The sequence below is a fragment of the Leuresthes tenuis genome, unplaced genomic scaffold (assembly GCF_036924035.1).
Source record: "Leuresthes tenuis unplaced genomic scaffold, fLeuTen1.0.hap1 SCAF_17, whole genome shotgun sequence".
In the NCBI taxonomy this organism is placed as follows: domain Eukaryota; kingdom Metazoa; phylum Chordata; class Actinopteri; order Atheriniformes; family Atherinopsidae; genus Leuresthes; species Leuresthes tenuis.
The window spans coordinates 28,105,544-28,129,596 of record NW_027325371.1 but is presented as its reverse complement, the minus strand read 5'-3'; positions in this window follow the sequence as shown (position 1 = coordinate 28,129,596).

Here is a 24,053-nt window from a genome sequence, read left to right as displayed (position 1 = left end):
GGAGCTCAGTGGTCCTGATCTGCATTATTGATACAAAGAGCAGTGAGACAATGGCAGGTTCATACAGAATAAAGACACATTTAGATCCAAACACAGTCTGTAAACATACCTTCATGCTGTCTGCCTTGATAGACAGTTTGGACCCAATATACTACAAACTATCATGTCTGACCTTCCAAATGACGCATTATCTTAGAAATCTAATGCTGCTGAAAAGTACAGTACCTATGCAAGACGGGTGATGATGACAAAATGACTCACACATTAGTTGGATATATTCGCTCATAATCAAAGGCGCAAAGGAAAAAGTTTGTCCTTAGCGTTCAGTGTTCAGATTGGCCTGAGCCGTCTCTTCTTCCCTAGACGGCTCATGTCTGTAGAGATATGAAATGCATGTTTGATCACTCCTATGCACTGTTCAATGCTGTTGTCTGCTGGGGGAGTTGCACTTAAGACAAAAACTGTAGGTGTGTCAGAAAAGTTTGCTTTTTATCATTAAATAAAAGTCACAGCCAGAGAGGCCAGTTCATATCAAAACTTCACAAGGAGAAGAAGAAGGAATGTTGTCTCCCCACTGATCGTTATCTTTATAGCTCCCCAAATAAGGAGATGCCTCCAAACTAAGGAGATATGCCAGACCTGGGCACATAGGGGATTGTATGTATGTGTGTGTGTGTGTGTGTCACCTAATAAAAGAGCAAGGGAAGCAACCACTCGTTGGAGAACTCTTGTGAATCTGCAGAGAGTAGGTTCGGGTGTTGTTCTCCCCTTGCAAGTAAAATACTGAGGCCTCTGAGGGATTTCTTGGTTTCATGCCGTTGTCTGTTAGTTAATTTTAATTCTAACAAGGTGCCTGGACAAACTGGTGAAAAAGACTTGTTCTGTGGTAGGCAGAAGGCTCGACCCTCTCGGTGCTGTGGTGGAGCAACGGATGAGGAGGAAATCATATTCTGTTTTGGAGAACAATAAACATCCTCTCCACAGCATCCTGGCAGGAGAGAGGAGCAGCTGCAGTGAGAGGCTCATCTCACTGAACTGCAGGACTGAGAGGTTCAGGAGGTCCTTTGTCCCCACAGCCATAAGGCTTTTTAACAGCGACTGCTGACATGTTCTTCTCAAATTTATTTAATTAGTCATTGATTATTATTATGATTGTTGTTGTTGTCTAATATACAATCATTGGAAATATTTATATTTTAATGAGCTACTTGACTAATTTGAATTTCCCTCACTGGGGGATGAATAAAATATTTATCTATTCTATTCTATTCTATTCTATTCTATTCTATTCTATTGTAGCCACCTAAAACTCACTTTTATTTTGAGGCTTTTTTAAATGGGGAAAAAGAGAACAAAGTGAGGAAAGGTGGGACAGATGAACCCCAGCAGTCTAATCCTATAGCAGCTTAACTATGGGATGTTTCAGGATCACCTGAGCCATCCCTAACTATAAGCTTTATCAAAAAGGAAAGTTTTAAGCCTAATCTTAAAAGTGGAAAGGGTGTCTGCTTCAGTTTGAATGTGGAAAAAGGTTTATTTTGGAAACATTTTAAAAACTGACATTATTCTGTCTTGGAAAACACTGCTAGTGGGAAACATTACACTGGTTGCTGAAAACTGGCAGAAGTGGACCTTCCAACGTCACAGTGACATGAAGTATTCAGCTGAAGTCGTCAAGTGATTAACAGAGAACAAAAATCAACATTCTGGAATCCGGACTTCAATTCCATTCAGAATCTGTGGTTGGAATCACAGACCAGAAGAGAGACAGAACAGAGGCCTTCAAACCTGCAGATCATCACAGAATGAGGTCCAATTTTCCAGTGGAGGCATGAAGAAAGCAGTCGTGAGTACCATAACATACAATGAATGCATTAAAACTGACCTGGACAATAATATTTTGAGATTTCACAGAAAAAAGTTTAAAAATGTATAATCATAAAACTGAACAAGAGAGCAAAACAACACACAAGATGGTGACTGAGAACGGAATGCCATTGCTCTTTTTTAGTCTTATCACTAAATTGTGATGTCATCACTGATGACATCACTGATGACATCACAATCTCTCTTCTGGTCTTCTGGTCATCACTGATGATGACATCACAATTGATGTCACCACTGATGTTGTTTGACATCACAATTGATGTCACCACTGATGTTGTTTGACATCACAAATGTTATATAGGCCAGACATTTTCCCTCCTATTTCACAGTTCGTCAGGAGTTTATCTGAAGAAACACGTCCAGTTTTCGAAGCGAATTTGAAAGTCACAGCAAACGGTTTTCACATCGTCTAAAAAAACAACACTTAATTACTATCTTAAATAGTAATTTTGACAAACTATTAAAAACAACACTTAATTACTATCTTAAATAGTAATTTTGACAAGCTCTTAAAAACAACAAGCAAAATGAGTCAAACCAAGATATCATCTGCTCCACTTCAGTGGTGTGACATGGTAGAGGACGATTTACCTGAGGATATCTACACATATACCATTACTTTTGGCGATAATGAAGGTTATGAGGAACCCACCAACAGGTCAGAAAATGAGCTGTGTGAAAAAGAACAATGCCAGGCCTCTGAGGATTCCCCGTCTCCTCAAACAGTAAATGACGAAGAGGAAAAAGAACCATCCCAGGTCTCTGCTGCGGCTGTGACTCCTCATTCCGAGGACGTCCAGCTGGTGCAGGATCATCCCCAGGCCTCCAAAGTACGTTGCGTCACGTGGAAGTTTCCAAATTCACAAACCGACAAACAAGCCCAGGCCTCCAACAAATATAACATTACTTTTGGCAGTAATGAAAGTTATAAGAAACCCACCAACAGGCAAGAAATTTTAACATCAAGCCTAGAAAATGACCTGTTTGAAAAAGAACAATCTCAGGCGTCCTACAATTATAACATTACTTTTGTCAGTAAGGAAAGTTATAAGGAACCCACCAACAGGCGAGAAATTTTAAAATCAAACCTAGAAAATGACCTGTTTGAAAAAGAACAATCTCAGGCGTCCTACAAATATAACATTACTTTTGGCAGTGATGAAAGTTTGGAGGAACCCACCAACAGATCAGAAATGTTGGACGTGTTGGAAAAGGAACAATCCCAGGTCTCTGCTGCGGCTGTGACTCCTCATTCCGAGGACGTCCAGCTTGTGCAGGATCATCCCCAGGCCTCCAAAGTTCGTCGCGTCACGTGGAAGTTTCCAATTTCACAAACCGAGGAGATTCCCTCTAATGCCTCTGCTGCCAACGATGATTATGGATCAGAAAAATTACAGGAATCTTACCAACATAATAAGGACAAGATCAACTATTTATACCATCGGATGGATATTGTCAGGACTAAGCTGCTGAAAAAGAATTTCTTTCTAACACGAGAAAAAGACAGAAGAGTCGCAGCAGAGAATAGCTGCTCCATTTCTGAGGAAAAACTCAAGGACCTGGAAAACTGTTTGAAGTGTGAGCGTCATCTCCGTGAAAAGTGTGAGCAGGAGCTCAAGGAATGCAATGACGTAATTACAGAATTGATTGAAACACTGAAACCACCAGTATCTGAAACTGAATATCAGTCAGTTGTAAAAGAGGTAGAGAGCTTGAAAGAACAACTCAAAGAAAAGACTGCCTCCAATATTGATCTTGCCTCCAAACTAAAGGCACAGGAGGAGGAAACAAAGACACAGGAAAAGAAGGTGGCAGAACTTATGAAGGCTGTATTTCTATCCCTCATCATCAAGCCAGAAGAAAAAACAGAGCTGTACATCCTCCCAGAACTCCATTTAGATCAGATACGTCTTCCACCAAAGAACATAACTGTAGAAGAGCTGGCTTCACAAGTCGAAGTATCGAATCCAGAAGTGGATGGAGTCAACAAAACAGAACCACAAGGGATCCCTGAGCCACCAAAAGAGAACGTTACATCAAAGAAGCGTCGGCGCAAGAACAAAAAGATGCCAGAAACCATTGTAAAGAACCTGCCTGAAGTCATCCAGGAACCTCAAGACACGGAGGACATCTCATCACCGATTTATATCCAGGAACCAGAGAAGATTTCTGAACCCGTGGAAGAAAAGGAAATAGAAAGGGCTTCTGAAGACTCACAGGAAGTGATTCCATCAGATTTGGCTCATCAGGCTGGAGTGCCACAACCAGACGTGGTCCCAGAGCTGGTGAGTGACATCGAAATGGAATTAGTCCCACAACCAAAAGATGTCTCAGAGCCACCAAAGGAGAAAGTTTCCTCTAAAAAGCGTCGGCGCGAAAGCAAAAAGACGGTAGAGACCATTATAAAGAACGACCAGTCTGAAGTCATGCAGGAAACTCAAGACACGGAGGACATTTCATCACTGATCGTTGTCCAAGAACCACTTCCAAAGCAAAATCAAGAAAGAACTTTCATTGTCATCGAAATGGAACCAGCCTCTAAACAGTCAGAGGACTCTCCAACATCAAACCCCTTACATACCACAGAAGACTTGTCTCTTCAACTTGCAGTACCAGAACAAGCAGTGGACAAGTTTAACCCCTCAGAAGAAAGACCAGAGCTGCCTTCAATGTGGAGGCTCTTCAAAAAATATATGACGCCAAAACATCGTAGACAATACAAATACAACAACATCAAGAGAGAAAGTAGCAGCAGCGTTTAGTATTCGCGCACAAGACTAGTCATCCAATGAAATCTCTATACCTCCTGTTACAGTAACATCAATAAAAATACTTCAAATGTATCTATCTTTTGCACGACTCTATCTTTTCATCCTGAACAACTGATTCAGGATGTGGGGATTTATGCTGGAAGCATCCCCACATGTGAGAATCTGGTGTTCTCACAACTGTTCAGAGCATTATTGTGTCATTCAAATAAGAATATGAATAAGATCCTACACAAATTATTATTACATTGATTTATGTGTTTAAATAAAATAAAACATGAAAAAAAAAATTACGCACTTGTTTGGATTCTTTTATCAAAATAAGAAACAATTAAAAGGTCATTTTCTTCAAAAGTTATTCTTCCAAAGACAAATAAGGTATTTTTGATATTGTTGAGGGTTTGATATCCCCTTTTATTGTACACATTTATGCACTGTGCTTACATAGAGTTGATACACTCCTTTTTTAAAGGAACAAGCATTGACCGCACAGTGTGAAGTGTTAGAACACTACATGCTTACAGGGGGAGTCAAAACAGGTCAAAATATTTGAATAATGAATAGATTTTACTGGTGTTAAAAGATGAGTTTCCCTGTTTAGTGTCACGGCAGCTGGAATGTACATCAGCATATGAATTAGTGTCTAACAGGAGGACTCCACTCTGGACGCAGCAGAGGACGTCTTGAGAAAGTGGAGCCAAAGAGAGTAAAACCACCAAGCTGCTTAAAGCTGCTTGATCTGACTGCCCAGGTGTTTTTTGTGTGTTTGACCCATCAAACACACCTCCATCCTCTTACACATGAGGAAACTCTGGTGCTCTGCTGCATTTCTCAATAGAAATTAAATATATGTATACATGTGATTTTGTTTAAAAAGTTAGATAACGTATGTGTGGAACACTTTAACTGCAGGAGTATTTGTTGGAATGAAACAATGCAAAAAGTTCAATAAACTTTTAGTAAATTGTTGCTCGTGTTCTTTAGCCTCATCAGAGCCATGTTTCCTCTTGCCTGCGGAAGGATTAAAGATCTTGGACTTTCTATATAAAGACAGTGGAACAAAGAGTAGATTTTATTCACCAATCTGACAACATCATTTACAACAAAAAGTACTCTTCAACAGAACAGAAAGATTCAGGAAACACTGAACAGCATCAACACCTGAACTCATTCAGCAGTGTGGTGAAAACAGAAAAATACTGAAACTTCTCTGTTTAAAGGAGAAACTTTCAGCTGTGGGGCAAGATTTCCCTGCAGGCTCCTGATTTTCTCTTTGTTCGCTCAGTCTGTTGTTTTCTGTCCTCACTTTAATCAACATAGTCCGACAGTAAAAGCTCATTCTCTCTCTTTATCTGGTGTTTACATCACTGTGTCGACAGCACAGTTACACATGTATGCTGTTAAGTCAACGTTCACTTTTTATGCTGTTTCACATGTTCTGCTTTGAACATAAAATCTGACATCATTGGAGCTTTTATCATTAGCATCAAATATTTAAAAGAACGTTGTTGGACATAAAAACACATTTTTCATTTTTAACAGACTTCAATAAATTCAAATTGTAAGAATATGTGTGTCAGACAGGAATAACGGGATCACACTCCTCAGCCTCCCTGGTAAGGTCTATTCGGGGGTACTGGAGAGGAGGAACGACATTTTCACAGTTTTCTGTGTAAAGGTTCGTTATAAAAGAAGAGTCCACAAAGCCTGAGTAGCAGACCTGTGCTTCATCTTGACTTGAGGCATTTCAGGAGAAACTGTCTTGCAATTATAACCCCAGGGAGCCTCCCGCAGAATGAATCTGGTTTTAATTATTGTCAAAACTGGTAAACTTTCTTTCACTTTAGTCTCATGGCATACTAATAACCATTTGAATGATAGAGGATCAGTGTAAATAACTAAAATTATTTAATTTAATATTACTCCTCCGCATTTGACCTATCCAGGTTGGGACCTGTTGAACACACACATGCACAGGGTGACACACTCATGGAGACAGATGCCATACACTGGAGCAGTGGGGCAGCCAATTACAGCGCCCGGGGAGCATGGGGGGTACGGAGCCTTCTTCAAGGGCCGTGGAGGTGGAGGTGGACTACCAGTGACTACTGATATTTCCTCACTCTTGTGTTTTGGAGTGACTGAGGGTTTGTTCCACCACCAGAGTTGGATGTCTGTCACTTGCCCCAGAGAGTTGGAGAGTGAGATGATCCAGAGGCTGTGGGATCCTTGGCGGAGATTTTGGGCTGGGTTACCTATTTTATGACAATAAATCTTGTAAAATACCAGTTAGACTCCTGTTTTTTTAAGTCTGCTCAAACCTTGTTTTGATTAAGAACCTGTACGTGTCTTTAGAGTCTTGGGCTCTCAAACCTAGGTGGCGTTGTCAACCTCTTTTAATCACTATATCTTTAGAATCTATAAATATATGAATATAATTTATTTATAAGGCCCACAACCTCCACCAAAGCAGTACGACAGACAAACTGTGGAGCTCCTTTAGTGACAGGTTGTACTATATAAAACGTGTTACGAAGACGTATCACAAGGCATTTACAATGAATACTGGGCCCAATGCTCCCTCTGACAGGCCTTCAGTAACTTCTAATTCACTGTGCACTTCACTCATGTGAGTATAGGAAAGAACTTACTTTGGAGGCACCGATTGTGAAATTGTGGGCCGATACATATGTTAGAAATGACCAGATTTTAAACAAATTAACATCAGTGAAACAATTATATATATATATATATGGAAAGGTTAGTATATCAGCCCCTCATCATACTATCCTTGAATGAGCTCAAATTCTTTTAAAAAGGTTTTTTAACCGACCTCTACTATACACTTTCACATCAGAAAAATCCTTTGTGTGAAAAATAACAGTTTCAAAAGCCCCTTTAACATGTTAAAGTATGCCCAAATCAATGACTTTTCAGTACTTAACTGACCAAACAAGATGTTCTTGTGAAAAATTTAAAACATAATTTAGGTTTGTTAGCTCTGAGACCCTGGAGGAAATGTTTATGCCTAAATATCTAATATTTGCAGGTATATTCTGGACCCTACAGTTAATGGGCAGAACTGTGGTCTTAGACCAGTTGATAGAGTAGTCAGAAAGTGCTGAGAATTTATTTATGAGTGTGATCGTGTGTGTGAGAGACGTCTGTTAGTTCTGAAGGAAAAGTAATACATCATCAGCATAAAGACTTATTTTATGCTCAATATTTTGGGATTGGATGCCTTTAATATTTCTATCTTGTCTGATAGAAGCTGCTAAAGGTTTGATGAAAAAAGCAAAAAATGAGGAAGAAAATGGGCAACCCTGTCTTGTACCTCTCTGCAGACTGAAGCTTGGAGAAGTTTGATCATTTGTCCTGACACTTGCATTTGGGGAGCTATATAATATCCTTATCCATTTGATGAAGTGTGACCCAAACCCGAATTTGTTTAATGTTGCGAATAAAAATTTCCAGTTCACTCGATCAAATGCTTTTTCTGCATCTAGAGAGTCGATTGTGGTTTCCAACTTGTTGAAGGTAGAATAGTCTATGAGATTAATGATCCGGTTTGTGAACGAACTGTTGTGCCTACTGCTCTTCAGCCTGTCAAATGAAACGTAGAATTTGAAAGGTGACAAATGAACAAAGACCCAAGGAGTTGAGTCATAAACGAATCAATACTGTTTCCTGTGCGAGGACCCGTCAGCCGAGGAGTTGAGTCGTGAACGAATCAATACTGTTTCCTGTCCTGCTGACTGAACTTATGAAGCTGCCGCCTGCCATGTGGTGAGGAAGGCTACTGCATGAAATTGAACAAATCACTCACTGAGACAACTCGTTACTCCCGAGTCATATAAAAAATTAGTTCATATCGAACAAATCGCTCACGAACGACACATCACTATCTATTTGACGAGTTATGCATGAATTCGGATTTTGCAATAAAATTAATTCCTTCTCTCAAACCAAGTTCAAACTGCTTTGTCCTTCATATTTATCTACTTCTAATCTAGTTTCAACAATAAACAACACTGTATTTTGTAGTATGAAAAAGAACCAGACCTAATTTTCAGCAATAAGCTTCTCTCCAGGAGATATGAAAGAATACAGATTTTGCTATAAAATGAAATCCTTCTATCAAACTTACTTAAAACGGTTTGTCCTTATTTCTTCACTTCTGATGAAGTTTCAACAATAAACAACAAACTTTGTATTATGAGAAAGAACCAGACTCATTCTTCAGGAATCCGAGAATAAGCTCTATTTTACGAGTTATGCACGAATTCGGATTCTACTATAAAACGAATTCCTTAACTCAAACCAAGTTAAGACTGCTTTGTCCTTCATATTTATTCATGTCTAATCAAGTTTCAACGATAAACAACGTTGTACTTTGTAGAATGAGAAAGAACTTCTTCAGCAATAAGCATCTCTTGAGATATGACGAAATACAGATTTTGCTATAAAATTAATTCCTTCTATCAGCCTGACTTAAAACTGTTTGTCCTCCTTATTTATCCACTTCAAATCAAGTTTCAACAATTAAAAAAATGTTGTAGTTTGAGAAAGAACAACTTAATCTTCAGCAATCAGTATAAAAAGAGGGTAAGAAAAGGTGCAAATGCCAACCATACATCACTAAAAGGTGGAGCGGAAGTATTCGGCTGCAAGTAAGTGGAAATGTTCGACCATAATTTGTAAAAAGCGGGTAAGAAAAGGTTCGAATGCCCGACTATATATTAACAAAAGTGGGAGGAGAGGTCTTCGGATGAGAGTGGGTGAGAATTTCCAACCATAATCTATAAAACGCGGTGAAAAAAAAGGTGTGAATACCCCATAGAACACTAAAAGGTGAAGCGGAAGTGTTCGGCTGCAAGAAGGTGTGAATGTCAGACCATAGTTGGTAAAAAGCGGGTAAGAAAAGGTTAAAATACCCAACTGTACACAATCAATAACGGGAGCGGAGGTGTTAGGCTACTAAAAGATGTGAAAGTCCGACCCTGGTTTGTAAAAAGCAGGTAAGAAAAGCTGCGAATGCCCGACAATGTATGATTAAAAGAGGGAGCGGAGTTTCAAAAGCCCCTTTAACATGTTAAAGTATGCCCAAATCAATGACTTTTCAGTACTTAACTGACCAAACAAGATGTTCTTGTGAAAAATTTAAAACATAATTTAGGTTTGTTAGCTCTGAGACCCTGGAGGAAATGTTTATGCCTAAATATCTAATATTTGCAGGTATATTCTGGACCCTACAGTTAATGGGCAGAACTGTGGTCTTAGACCAGTTGATAGAGTAGTCAGAAAGTGCTGAGAATTTATTTATGAGTGTGATCGTGTGTGTGAGAGACGTCTGTTAGTTCTGAAGGAAAAGTAATACATCATCAGCATAAAGACTTATTTTATGCTCAATATTTTGGGATTGGATGCCTTTAATATTTCTATCTTGTCTGATAGAAGCTGCTAAAGGTTTGATGAAAAAAGCAAAAAATGAGGAAGAAAATGGGCAACCCTGTCTTGTACCTCTCTGCAGACTGAAGCTTGGAGAAGTTTGATCATTTGTCCTGACACTTGCATTTGGGGAGCTATATAATATCCTTATCCATTTGATGAAGTGTGACCCAAACCCGAATTTGTTTAATGTTGCGAATAAAAATTTCCAGTTCACTCGATCAAATGCTTTTTCTGCATCTAGAGAGTCGATTGTGGTTTCCAACTTGTTGAAGGTAGAATAGTCTATGAGATTAATGATCCGGTTTGTGAACGAACTGTTGTGCCTACTGCTCTTCAGCCTGTCAAATGAAACGTAGAATTTGAAAGGTGACAAATGAACAAAGACCCAAGGAGTTGAGTCATAAACGAATCAATACTGTTTCCTGTGCGAGGACCCGTCAGCCGAGGAGTTGAGTCGTGAACGAATCAATACTGTTTCCTGTCCTGCTGACTGAACTTATGAAGCTGCCGCCTGCCATGTGGTGAGGAAGGCTACTGCATGAAATTGAACAAATCACTCACTGAGACAACTCGTTACTCCCGAGTCATATAAAAAATTAGTTCATATCGAACAAATCGCTCACGAACGACACATCACTATCTATTTGACGAGTTATGCATGAATTCGGATTTTGCAATAAAATTAATTCCTTCTCTCAAACCAAGTTCAAACTGCTTTGTCCTTCATATTTATCTACTTCTAATCTAGTTTCAACAATAAACAACACTGTATTTTGTAGTATGAAAAAGAACCAGACCTAATTTTCAGCAATAAGCTTCTCTCCAGGAGATATGAAAGAATACAGATTTTGCTATAAAATGAAATCCTTCTATCAAACTTACTTAAAACGGTTTGTCCTTATTTCTTCACTTCTGATGAAGTTTCAACAATAAACAACAAACTTTGTATTATGAGAAAGAACCAGACTCATTCTTCAGGAATCCGAAAATAAGCTCTATTTTACGAGTTATGCACGAATTCGGATTCTACTATAAAACGAATTCCTTAACTCAAACCAAGTTAAGACTGCTTTGTCCTTCATATTTATTCATGTCTAATCAAGTTTCAACAATAAACAACGTTGTACTTTGTAGAATGAGAAAGAACTTCTTCAGCAATAAGCATCTCTTGAGATATGACGAAATACAGATTTTGCTATAAAATTAATTCCTTCTATCAGCCTGACTTAAAACTGTTTGTCCTCCTTATTTATCCACTTCAAATCAAGTTTCAACAATTAAAAAAATGTTGTAGTTTGAGAAAGAACAACTTAATCTTCAGCAATCAGTATAAAAAGAGGGTAAGAAAAGGTGCAAATGCCAACCATACATCACTAAAAGGTGGAGCGGAAGTATTCGGCTGCAAGTAAGTGGGAATGTTCGACCATAATTTGTAAAAAGCGGGTAAGAAAAGGTTCGAATGCCCGACTATATATTAACAAAAGTGGGAGGAGAGGTCTTCGGATGAGAGTGGGTGAGAATTTCCAACCATAATCTATAAAACGCGGTGAAAAAAAAGGTGTGAATACCCCATAGAACACTAAAAGGTGAAGCGGAAGTGTTCGGCTGCAAGAAGGTGTGAATGTCAGACCATAGTTGGTAAAAAGCGGGTAAGAAAAGGTTAAAATACCCAACTGTACACAATCAATAACGGGAGCGGAGGTGTTAGGCTACTAAAAGATGTGAAAGTCCGACCCTGGTTTGTAAAAAGCAGGTAAGAAAAGCTGCGAATGCCCGACAATGTATGATTAAAAGAGGGAGCGGAGGTTTTCGGCTGCAAGAAGGTCTGAATGTCCAACCATAATTTGTAAAAACCGGGGAAGAAAAGGCTCGAAAGCCCGACTATACACAATCAAAAGCGGAAGCGGAGGTGTTCAGCTGAAAGAAGGTCTGAATGTCCATCAATAATTGCTAGAAAACATGAAAGAAAATTTTCGAATATCAAACTGCACATGATCATAAGCGGGAGAGGAGGTGTTCAGCTGCAAGAAGGTCTAAATGTCCATCAATAATTGCTAGAAAACATGAAAGAAAATTTTCGAATATCAAACTGCACATGATCATAAGCGGGAGAGGAGGTGTTCAGCTGCAAGAAGGTGTGAATGTCTACCCATAATTACTGAAAAATGGGTAAGAAAAGGTGCGAATGCCTAACCATACATCATCAAAAGAGGGAGCGGAGGTGTTCCGCTGTAAGACGGTGTGAATGTCCGACCATAGATGGTAAAAAGCGGGTAAGAAAAGGTTAAATTACCCGACTGTACACAATCAAAAGAGGGAGCGGAGTTGTTCAGCTAAGAGAAGGTGTGAAAGTCCGACCTTGGTTTGTAAAAAGCGGGTAAGAAAAGGTTCGTATGCCCGAATATACACCATCAAAAGCGGAAGCGGAGGTGTTCGGCTGCAAGATATTGTGAACGTCCGACCAAAGTTTGTAAAAAGCAGTTAAGAAAAGGTTCGAATATCTAACCAAACATAAGAATGAGTCTTTTCCGCTGTAGAATGCCCGACTATAGACCATCAAATGCGGGAGCGGAGGTGTTCGGCTCTGAGTAGGTGTGAATGTCCGACCATAATTCCTGAAGAATGTGTTAGAAAAGGTAAGAATGCTGGACCATACATCATCAAAAGTGGTAGAGGTGGTGTTCGGCTGCAAAAAGGTGTGACTGTTCGACTAAAGTTTGTAAAAAGTGGGTAAGACAAGGTGCGAATGCCTGACAATGTATGATCAAAAGCGGGAGCGGAGGTGTTCAGCTGCAAGAAGGTCTACATGTCCATCAATAATTGCTAGAAAACATGAAAGAAACTTTTCGAAAATCAAACCGCACATGATCATAAGTGGGATAGGAGGTGTTCAGCTGCAAGGTGTGAATGTCCACCCATAATTCCTGAAAAATGGGCAAAAAAAAGGTGTGAATGCCCAACCATACATCATCAAAAGCAGGAGCGGATGTGTTCGGCTACAAGAAGGTGTGACAGTCCGACCATGGTTTGTAAAAAGCCGGTAAGAAAAGGTGCGAATGTCCGACAATGTATGATCAAAAGAGAGAGCGGAGGTTTTCGGATACACGAAAGTTTGAATGTCCTACCATAGTTTGTAAATAGCGGGTAAGAAAAGGTTCGAATGCCCGACTATACACCATAAAAAGCGGGAGCGGAGGTGTTCCGCTGTAAGACGGTGTGAATGTCCGACCATAGTTGGTAAAAAGCGGGTAAGAAAAGGTTAAAATACCCGACTGTACACAATCAATAGCGGGAGCGGAGTTGTTCGGCTACAAGAAGGTGTGAAAGTCCGACCATGGTTTGTAAAAAGCAGTTAAGAAAAGGTTCGAATATCCAAACCAAACATAATCAAAAGCGGGAGCAGAGCAGTTCGACTGCAAGTAGGTGTGAATGTCCAGCCATAATTACTCACAAACGGGGGAAGAAAAGGTAGTATTGCCAGACCATACATGATCAAAACAGGGAGCGGAGGTTCAGCTGCAAGGTGTGAATGTCTGACTATAGTTTGTAAAAAGCGGGTAAGACAAGGTGCGAATGCCCAACAATGTATGATCAAAAGAGAGAGCGGAGGTGTTCGGCTGCAAGGTCTGAATGTCCAACCATAATTTGTAAAAACCGGGTAAGAAAAGGCTCGAAAGCCCGACTATACATCATCAAAAGCGGGAGCGGAGGTGTTCAGCTGCAAGAAGGTGTGAATGTTCGACTAAAGTTTGTAAAAAGCAGGTAAGACAAGGAGCGATGTCCCGACATTGTATGATCAAAAGCGGGAGCGGAGGTGTCCAGCTGTGAGTAGGTGTGAATGTCCGACCATAATTGCTGAAAAATGTGTTAGAAAAGGTAAGAATACTGGACCATCAAAAGCGGGAGAGGTGGTGTTCGGCTGCAAGAAGGTGTGAAAGTCCGACAATGGTTTGTAAAAAGCGGGTAAAAAAAGGTTCGAATGCCCGAATATACATCATCAAAAGCGGAAGCGGAGGTGTTCGGATGCAAGAAGGTGTGAACGTCCGACCAAAGTTTGTAAAAAGCAGTGAAAAGCGAGAAAAAGCATTTCGTGAGTTTGCATGATTTGGGATTTTGCTTATAAAATGCATTACTTCACTCAAACTATTTTAAAACTGATTTGTCCTTCATATTTACCATGTCTAGAAATATTTAAACAAAAAAACAACGTTGTACTTTGCAGTAAAAGAAAGAGCAAATCTAAAGTTTCAGGAATCCGAGTATAAGCCTGCTTTCATGAGTTCTGCACGATTTCGGATTTTGCTATAAAATGAATTGCTTTGCTCAAACCAAGTTAAAACTGCTTTGTCCTTCCATATTCATCAATGATCGACTTCAACAAGTACAACATTGGACTTTGCAGTAGAAGAAGTTGAAATCCATCTACACATTGATAAATATGAAGGACAAAGCAGTTCCCACTTGCCCATAAGAAAATAAGCTTATTCTCGGATTCCTGATCCTTCAGTGTTGCTCTTTCTTCTACTGCAAAGTACAATGTTGTTCTTTGTTGAAGTCGATCTAGACATTGATAAATATGAAGGAAAAAGCAGTTTTAACTTGGTTTGAGTGAATGAATTCATTTTATACATAAAATCCGAAATCGTGCAGAACTCATGAAAATAAGCTTATTCTCGGATTCCTAAAACTTTTGATTGGCTCTTTCTTTTACTGCAAAGTACAACGTTGTTTTTTTGTTTAAATATATCGAGACATTGATAAATATGAAGGTAAAAGCCGTTTTAACATAGTTTGAGTGAAGGAATTGATTTTATAGATAAAATCCCAAATCATGCAGAACTCCTCAAAAGGGGCGTATGGCTTAATCACAAGTTTGGTTCTTTCTCATTCAGGGTAGTATGAGGAAGTTTATGCTTGAAATATATGTAGAAATGGGTACATATGAAGGACAAAGCAGTGTTAACTTAGTTTGAGTGAAGGAATTCATTTTATACATAAAATCCCAAATCATGCAGAACGTATGAAAAGAAGCTTATTCTCGGATTCCTAATCCTTCAGTGTTGCTCTTTCTTCTACTGCAAAATACAATGTTGTTCTTTGTTGAAGTCGATCTAGACATTGATAAATATGAAGGAAAAAGCAGTTTTAACTTGGTTTGAGTGAATGAATTCATTTTATACATAAAATCCGAAATCGTGCAGAACACATGAAAATAAGCTTATTCTCGGATTCCTAAAACTTTTGATTGGCTCTTTCTTTTATTGCAAAGTACAACGTTGTTTTTTTGTTTAAATCTATCGAGACATTGATAAATATGAAGGTAAAAGCCATTTTAACATAGTTTGAGTGAAGGAATTAATTTTATAGATAAAATCCCAAATCATGCAGAACTCCTCAAAAGGGAGGTATGGCTTAATCACAAGTGTGGCTCTTTCTCATTCAGGGTAATATGAGGAAGTTTATGCTTGAAATATATGTAGAAATGGGTACATATGAAGGACAAAGCAGTGTTAACTTAGTTTGCGTGAAGAAATTCATTTTATACATAAAATCCGAAATCGTGCAGAACTCATGAAAATAAGCTTATTCTCGGATTCCTAAAACTTTTGATTTGCACTTTCTTTTACTGCAAAGTACAACGTTGTTTTTTGTTGAAATCTATCTAGACATTGATAAATACCAGCCGAAACTCTGCTGCCGCTTTTGATAATTTATGGTTGGGCATTCTTACCTTTTCTTACCCGCTTTTTACAAATTATGATCTTACATTCACACCTACTTGCAGTCGAACACCTTCTCATCCACTTATGATCATGTGCGGTTGGGCTTTCGCACCTTTTCTTACCCATTTTTCAGTAATTATGGGTGGACATTCAGACCTTCTTGCACCCGAAAACCTCCGCTCCTCTTTTGATCATACATTGTCGGGCATTCACACCTTGTCTTACCCGCTTTTTACAAACTTTAGTCGGACATTCAAACCTTCTTGCAGCTGAACCACCTCCGCTCCCTGTTTTGATCATATATGGTCTGGCAATAGTACCTTTTCTTACCCGTTTGTGAGTAATTATGGCTGGACATTCACACATTCTTGCAGCTGAAGACCTCCTCTCCCGCTAATGATCATGTAAGGTTTGATATTCGAACATTTTCTTTCATGTTTTAAAACAATTATTAATGGACATTCACACCTACTTGCAGCCGAACACCACCTCTCCCGCTTTTGATGATGTATGGACCGGCATTCTTACCTTTTCTAACACATTTTTCAACAATTATGGTTGGAGAATCGCATTTGATGGTGTATAGTCGGGATTTCTCACCCTTTCTCATCAGCTTTTTGCAAATTATTCTCTGACATTCACACCTACTTGCAGTCGAACAGCTCTGCTCCCGCTTTTGATTATGTTTGGTTAGATATTCGAACCTTTTCTTAACTAGTTTTTTACAAACTTTGGTGGGACGTTCACACCTTCTTGCAGCGGAACACCTACGCTTCCGGTTTTGATAGTGTATATTCGGGCATACAAACCTTTTCTTACCCGCTTTTTACAAACCATGGTCGGACTTTCACACCTTCTCTTAGCTGAACAACTCCGCTCCCTCTTTTGATTGTGTACAGTCGGGTATTTTAACCTTTTCTTACCCGCTTTTTACCAACTATGATCGGACATTCACACCGTCTTACAGCGGAACACCTCCGCTCCCTCTTTTGATGGTGTATGTTCGGGCATTCGAACCTTTTCTTACCCGCTTTTTACAAACCAGGGTCGGAGTTTCACACCTTTTAGTAGCCGAACAACTCCGCTCCCGCTATTGATTGTGTACAGTCGGGTATTTTAACCTTTTCTTACCCGCTTTTTAGCAACTATGGTCTGACATTCACACCTTCTTACAGCGGAACACCTCCGCTCCCTCTTTTGATGGTGTATGTTCGGGCATTCGAACCTTTTCTTACCCGCTTTTTACAAACTATGGTGGGACATTCAAACCTTCTTGTATCCGAAAACCTCCGCTCTCTCTTTTGATCATACATTGTCGGACATTCGCACCTTTTCTTATCCGCTTTTTACAAACCATGGTCGGACTTTCACACCTTCTTGTAGCCGAACACATCCGCTCCCGCTATTGATTGTGTACAGTCGGGTATTTTAACCTTTTCTTACCCGCTTTTTACCAACTATAGTCGGACATTCACACCTTCGTACAGCGGAACACCTCCGCTCCCTCTTTTGATGGTGTATGTTCGGGTATTCAAACCTTTTCTTACCCGCTTTTTCCAAACTATGGTCGGCTATTCACAGCTTCCTCTCCACCATACTTGTATGGTTGGATATTCACACTCACTTGCATCCAAAGACCTCTGCCCCAAATTTTGTTGATATTTAGTCGGACATTCGCACCTTACCCGCTTTTGGCAAACTATGGCCTTCTTGCAGCCAAACACCTCTGATCTCGCTTTTGATGATGTAAGGTTGGGCATTCAGACCTTGCTTCACCTGCTTTTCACCAAATATAGTCGGACATTCACATCTTCTTGCAGCCGAACACTTCCGCTCCACCTTTTAGTGTTCTATCACACCTTTTTTTCACCGCATTTTATACATTATGGTCGGAAATTTTCAACCACTCTCATCCGAAGACCTCTCCTCCCGCTTTCTTTAATATATTTGAACTTTAGTCGGACATTCAAACCTTCTTGCAGCTGAACCACCTCCGCTCCATGTTTTGATCATATATGGTCTGGCAATACTACCTTTTCTTATCCGTTTGTGAGTAATTATGGCTGGACATTCACACCTACTTGCAGCCGAACACAACCTCTCTCGCTTTTGATGATGTATGGACCGGCATTTTTACCTTTTCTAACACATTTTTCAGCAATTATGGTCGGACATTCACACCTACTCACAGCCGAACAACTCCGCTCCCGCATTTGATGATGTATGGTTGGATATTCGAACCTTTTCTTAACTGCTTTTTACATATTTTGGTTGGACATTCACACCTTCTTGTAGCCGAACACTTCCACTCCTGCTTTTGATGATTCGAACAACTCCGCTCCCGCATTTGAATGTGTATAGTCGGGCATTCTCACCCTTTCTCATCAGCTTTTTGCAAATTATGATCTGACATTCACACCTACTTGCAGTCGAACAGCTCTGCTCCCGCTTTTGATTATGTTTGGTTGGATATTCGAACCTTTTCTTAACTGCTTTTTACAAACTTTGGTTGGACGTTCACACCTTCTTGTAGCCGAACACATGCACTACTGCTTTTGATGATGTATGGTTGGGCATTCGCACCTTTTTTTTACCCATTTTTCAGGTATTATGGGTGGACATTCACACCTTCTTGCAGCTGAACACCTCCTCTCCCACTTATGATCATGTGTGGTTTGATTTTCGAAAATTTTCTTTCATGTTTTCTAGCAATTATTGATGGACATTTAGACCTTCTTGCAGCTGAACACCACCTCTCCCGATTTTGATTATGTATGGACCGGCATTTTTAGCTTTTCTAACACATTTTTCAGCAATTATGGTTGGAGATTCACAACTACTCACAGCCAAATAACTCCACTACCGCATTTGATGGTGTATAGTCGGGCATTCTCACCCTTTCTCATCAGCTTTTTGCAAATTATGATCTGACATTCACACCTACTTCCAGTCGAACAGCTCTGCTCCCGCTTTTGATTATGTTTGGTTAGATATTTGAACCTTTTCTTAACTGCTTTTTACAAACTTTGGTCGGACGTTCACAATATCTTGCAGCCGAACACCTCCGCTTCCGCTTTTGATGGTGTATATTCGGGCATACGAACCTTTTCTTACCCGCTTTTTAGAAACCAAGGTCGGACTTTCACACCTTCTCTTAGCTGAACAACTCCGCTCCCTCTTTTGATTGTGTACAGTCGGGTAATTTAACCTTTTCTTACCTGCTTTTTACCATCTATGGTCGGACATTCACACCGTCTTAAGCGGAACACCTCCGCTCCCTCTTTTGATGATGTATGGTTAGGCATTCGCACCTTTTCTTACCCATTTTTCAGTAATTATGGGTAGACATTCACACCTTCTTGCAGCTGAACACCTCCTCTCCCGCTTATGATCATGTGCAGTTTGATATTCGAAAATTTTCTTTCATGTTTTCTAGCAATTATTGATGGACATTCAGACCGTCTTGCAGCTGAACACCTCCGCTCCCACTTTTGATGGTGTATAGTCGGGCTTTCGAGCCTTTTCTTCCCCGGTTTTTACAAATTATGGTTGGACATTCAGACCTTCTTGCAGCCGAGAACCTCCACTCCCTCTTTTGATCATACATTGTCGGGCATTCGCACCTTTTCTTACCCACTTTTTACAAACCATGGTCGGACTTTCACACCTTTTAGGAGCCGAACAACTCCGCTCCCACTATTGATTGTGTACAGTCGGGTATTTTAACCTTTTCTTACCCGCTTTTTAGCAACTATGGTTGGACATTCACACCTTCTTACAGCAGAACACCTCCGCTCCCTGTTTTGATTATGTATGGTTTGACATTCGCACCTTCTCTCACTCGCCTTTTACTATGGTCGGCCATTCACAGCTTCCTCTCCACCATACTTGTATGGTGGGATATTCACACCCACCTGCATCCGAAGACCTCCGCCCCCACTTTTGTTGATATTTAGTCGGTCATTCGCACCTTACCCGCTTTTGGCAAACTATGGCCTTCTTGCAGCCAAACACCTCTGATCTCGCTTTTGATGATGTAAGGTTGGGCATTCAGACCTTGCTTCACCTGCTTTTCACCAAATATAGTCGGACATTAACACCTTCTTGCAGCCGAACACTTCCGCTCCACCTTTTAGTGTTCTATCACACCTTTTTTTCACCGCATTTTATACATTATGGTTGGAAATCTTCAACCACTCTCATCCGAAGACCTCTCCTCCCGCTTTTGTTAATATATTTGAACTTTAGTCGGACATTCAAACCTTCCTGCAGCTTAACCACCTCCGCTCCCTGTTTTGATCATATATGGTCTGGCAATACTACCTTTTCTTACCCGTTTGTGAGTAATTATGGCTGGACATTCACACCTACTTGCAGCCGAACACAACCTCTCTCGCTTTTGATGATGTATGGACCGGCATTCTTACCTTTTCTAACACATTTTTCAGCAATTATGGTCGGAGATTCACACCTACTCACAGCCGAACAACTCCGCTCCCGCATTTGATGGTGTATAGTCGGGCATTCTCACCCTTTCTCATCAGCTTTTTGCAAATTATGATCTGACATTCACACCTACTTGCAGTCGAACAGATCTGCTCCCGCTTTTGATTATGTATGGTTGGATATTCGAACCTTTTCTTAACTGCTTTTTACAAACTTTGGTCGGACGTTCACACCTTCTTGTAGCCGAACACATGCACTCCTGCTTTTGATGATGTATGGTTGGGCATTCGCACCTTTTTTTTTACCCATTTTTCAGGTATTATGGGTGGACATTCACACCTTCTTGCAGCTGAACACCTCCTCTCCCACTTATGATCATGTGTGGTTTGATTTTCGAAAATGTTCTTTCATGTTTTCTAGCAATTATTGATGGACATTTAGACCTTCTTGCAGCTGAACACCACCTCTCCCGATTTTGATTATGTATGGTCCGGCATTTTTACCTTTTCTAACACATTTTTCAGCAATTATGGTTGGAGATTCACACCTACTCACAGCCGAACAACTCCGCTACCGCATTTGATGGTGTATAGTCGGGCATTCTCACCCTTTCTCATCAGCTTTTTGCAAATTATGATCTGACATTCACACCTACTTCCAGTCGAACAGCTCTGCTCCCGCTTTTGATTATGTTTGGTTAGATATTCAAACCTTTTCTTAACTGCTTTTTACAAACTTTGGTCGGACGTTCACAATATCTTGCAGCCGAACACCTCCGCTTCCGCTTTTGATGGTGTATATTCGGGCATACGAACCTTTTCTTACCCGCTTTTTACAAACCAAGGTCGGACTTTCACACCTTCTCTTAGCTGAACAACTCCGCTCCCTCTTTTGATTGTGTACAGTCGGGTAATTTAACCTTTTCTTACCCGCTTTTTACCATCTATGGTCGGACATTCACACCGTCTTACAGCGGAACACCTCCGCTCCCTCTTTTGATGATGTATGGTTAGGCATTCGCACCTTTTCTTACCCATTTTTCACTAATTATGGGTAGACATTCACACCTTCTTGCAGCTGAACACCTCCTCTCCCGCTTATGATCATGTGCAGTTTGATATTCGAAAATTTTCTTTCATGTTTTCTAGCAATTATTGATGGACATTCAGACCTTCTTGCAGCTGAACACCTCCGCTCCCACTTTTGATGGTGTATAGTCGGGCTTTCGAGCCTTTTCTTCCCCGTTTTTTACAAATTATGGATGGACATTCAGACCTTCTTGCAGCCGAAAACCTCCACTCCCTCTTTTGATCATACATTGTCGGGCATTCGCACCTTTTCTTACCCGCTTTTTACAAACCATGGTCGGACTTTCACACCTTTTAGGAGCCGAACAACTCCGCTCCTGCTATTGATTGTGTACAGTCGGGTATTTTAACCTTTTCTTATCCGCTTTTTACCAACTATGGTTGGACATTCACACCTTCTTACAGCAGAACACCTCCGCTCCCTGTTTTGATTATGTATGGTTTGACATTCGCACCTTCTCTCACCCGCCTTTTACTATGGTCGGCCATTCACAGCTTCCTCTCCACCATACTTGTATGGTGGGATATTCACACCCACTTGCATCCGAAGACCTCCGCCCCCACTTTTGTTGATATTTAGTCGGTCATTCGCACCTTACCCGCTTTTGGCAAACTATGGCCTTCTTGCAGCCAAACACCTCTGATCTCGCTTTTGATGATGTAAGGTTGGGCATTCAGACCTTGCTTCACCTGCTTTTCACCAAATATAGTCGGACATTCACACCCACTTGCATCCGAAGACCTCCGCCCCAAATTTTGTTGATATTTAGTCGGACATTCGCACCTTACCCGCTTTTGGCAAACTATGGCCTTCTTGCAGCCAAACACCTCTGATCTCGCTTTTGATGATGTAAGGTTGGGCATTCAGACCTTGCTTCACCTGCTTTTCACCAAATATAGTCGGACATTCACACCTTCTTGCAGCCGAACACTTCCGCTCCACCTTTTGATGATGTATGGTTAGGCATTCGCACCTTTTCTTACCCATTTTTCACTAATTATGGGTAGACATTCACACCTTCTTGCAGCTGAACACCTCCTCTCCCGCTTATGATCATGTGCAGTTTGATATTCGAAAATTTTCTTTCATGTTTTCTAGCAATTATTGATGGACATTCAGACCGTCTTGCAGCTGAACACCTCCGCTCCCACTTTTGATGGTGTATAGTCGGGCTTTCGAGCCTTTTCTTCCCCGTTTTTTACAAATTATGGTTGGACATTCAGACCTTCTTGCAGCCGAAAACCTCCACTCCCTCTTTTGATCATACATTGTCGGGCATTCGCACCTTTTCTTACCCGCTTTTTACAAACCATGGTCGGACTTTCACACCTTTTAGGAGCCGAACAACTCCGCTCCTGCTATTGATTGTGTACAGTCGGGTATTTTAACCTTTTCTTACCCGCTTTTTACCAACTATGGTTGGACATTCACACCTTCTTACAGCAGAACACCTCCGCTCCCTGTTTTGATTATGTATGGTTTGACATTCGCACCTTCTCTCACCCGCCTTTTACTATGGTCGGCCATTCACAGCTTCCTCTCCACCATACTTGTATGGTGGGATATTCACACCCACTTGCATCCGAAGACCTCCGCCCCCACTTTTGTTGATATTTAGTCAATCATTCGCACCTTACCCGCTTTTGGCAAACTATGGCCTTCTTGCAGCCAAACACCTCTGATCTCGCTTTTGATGATGTAAGGTTGGGCATTCAGACCTTGCTTCACCTGCTTTTCACCAAATATAGTCGGACATTCACACCCACTTGCATCCGAAGACCTCCGCCCCAAATTTTGTTGATATTTAGTCGGACATTCGCACCTTACCCGCTTTTGGCAAACTATGGCCTTCTTGCAGCCAAACACCTCTGATCTCGCTTTTGATGATGTAAGGTTGGGCATTCAGACCTTGCTTCACCTGCTTTTCACCAAATATAGTCGGACATTCACACCTTCTTGCAGCCGAACACTTCCGCTTTTAGTATTCTATGAGGCATTCACATATTTTTTTTCACCGTATTTTATAGATTATGGTTGGAAATTCTCACCCACTCTCATCCGAAGACCTCCGCCCCCACTTTTGTTGATATTTAGTCGGTCATTCGCACCTTACCCGCTTTTGGCAAACTATGGCCTTCTTGCAGCCAAACACCTCTGATCTCGCTTTTGATGATGTAAGGTTGGGCATTCAGACCTTGCTTCACCTGCTTTTCACCAAATATAGTCGGACATTCACACCTTCTTGCAGCCGAACACTTCCGCTTTTAGTGTTCTATGAGGCATTCACATATTTTTTTTCACCATATTTTATAGATTATGGTTGGAAATTCTCACCCACTCTCATTCGAAGACCTCTCCTCCCGCTTTTGTTAATATATAGTCGGGCCTTCGAACCTTTTCTTACCCGCTTTTTACAAATTATGGTCGAACATTCACTCCTACTTGCAGCTGAATACTTCCGCTCCACCTTTTAGGTATGTATGGTTGGCATTTGCACCTCTTTTTATACTGATTGCTGAAGATTAAGTTGTTCTTTCTCAAACTACAAATTTTTTTTAATTGTTGAAACTTGATTTGAAGTGGATAAATAAGGAGGACAAACAGTTTTAAGTCAGGCCGATAGAAGGAATTAATTTTATAGCAAAATCTGTATTTCGTCATATGTCGAGAGATGCTTATTTCTGAAGAA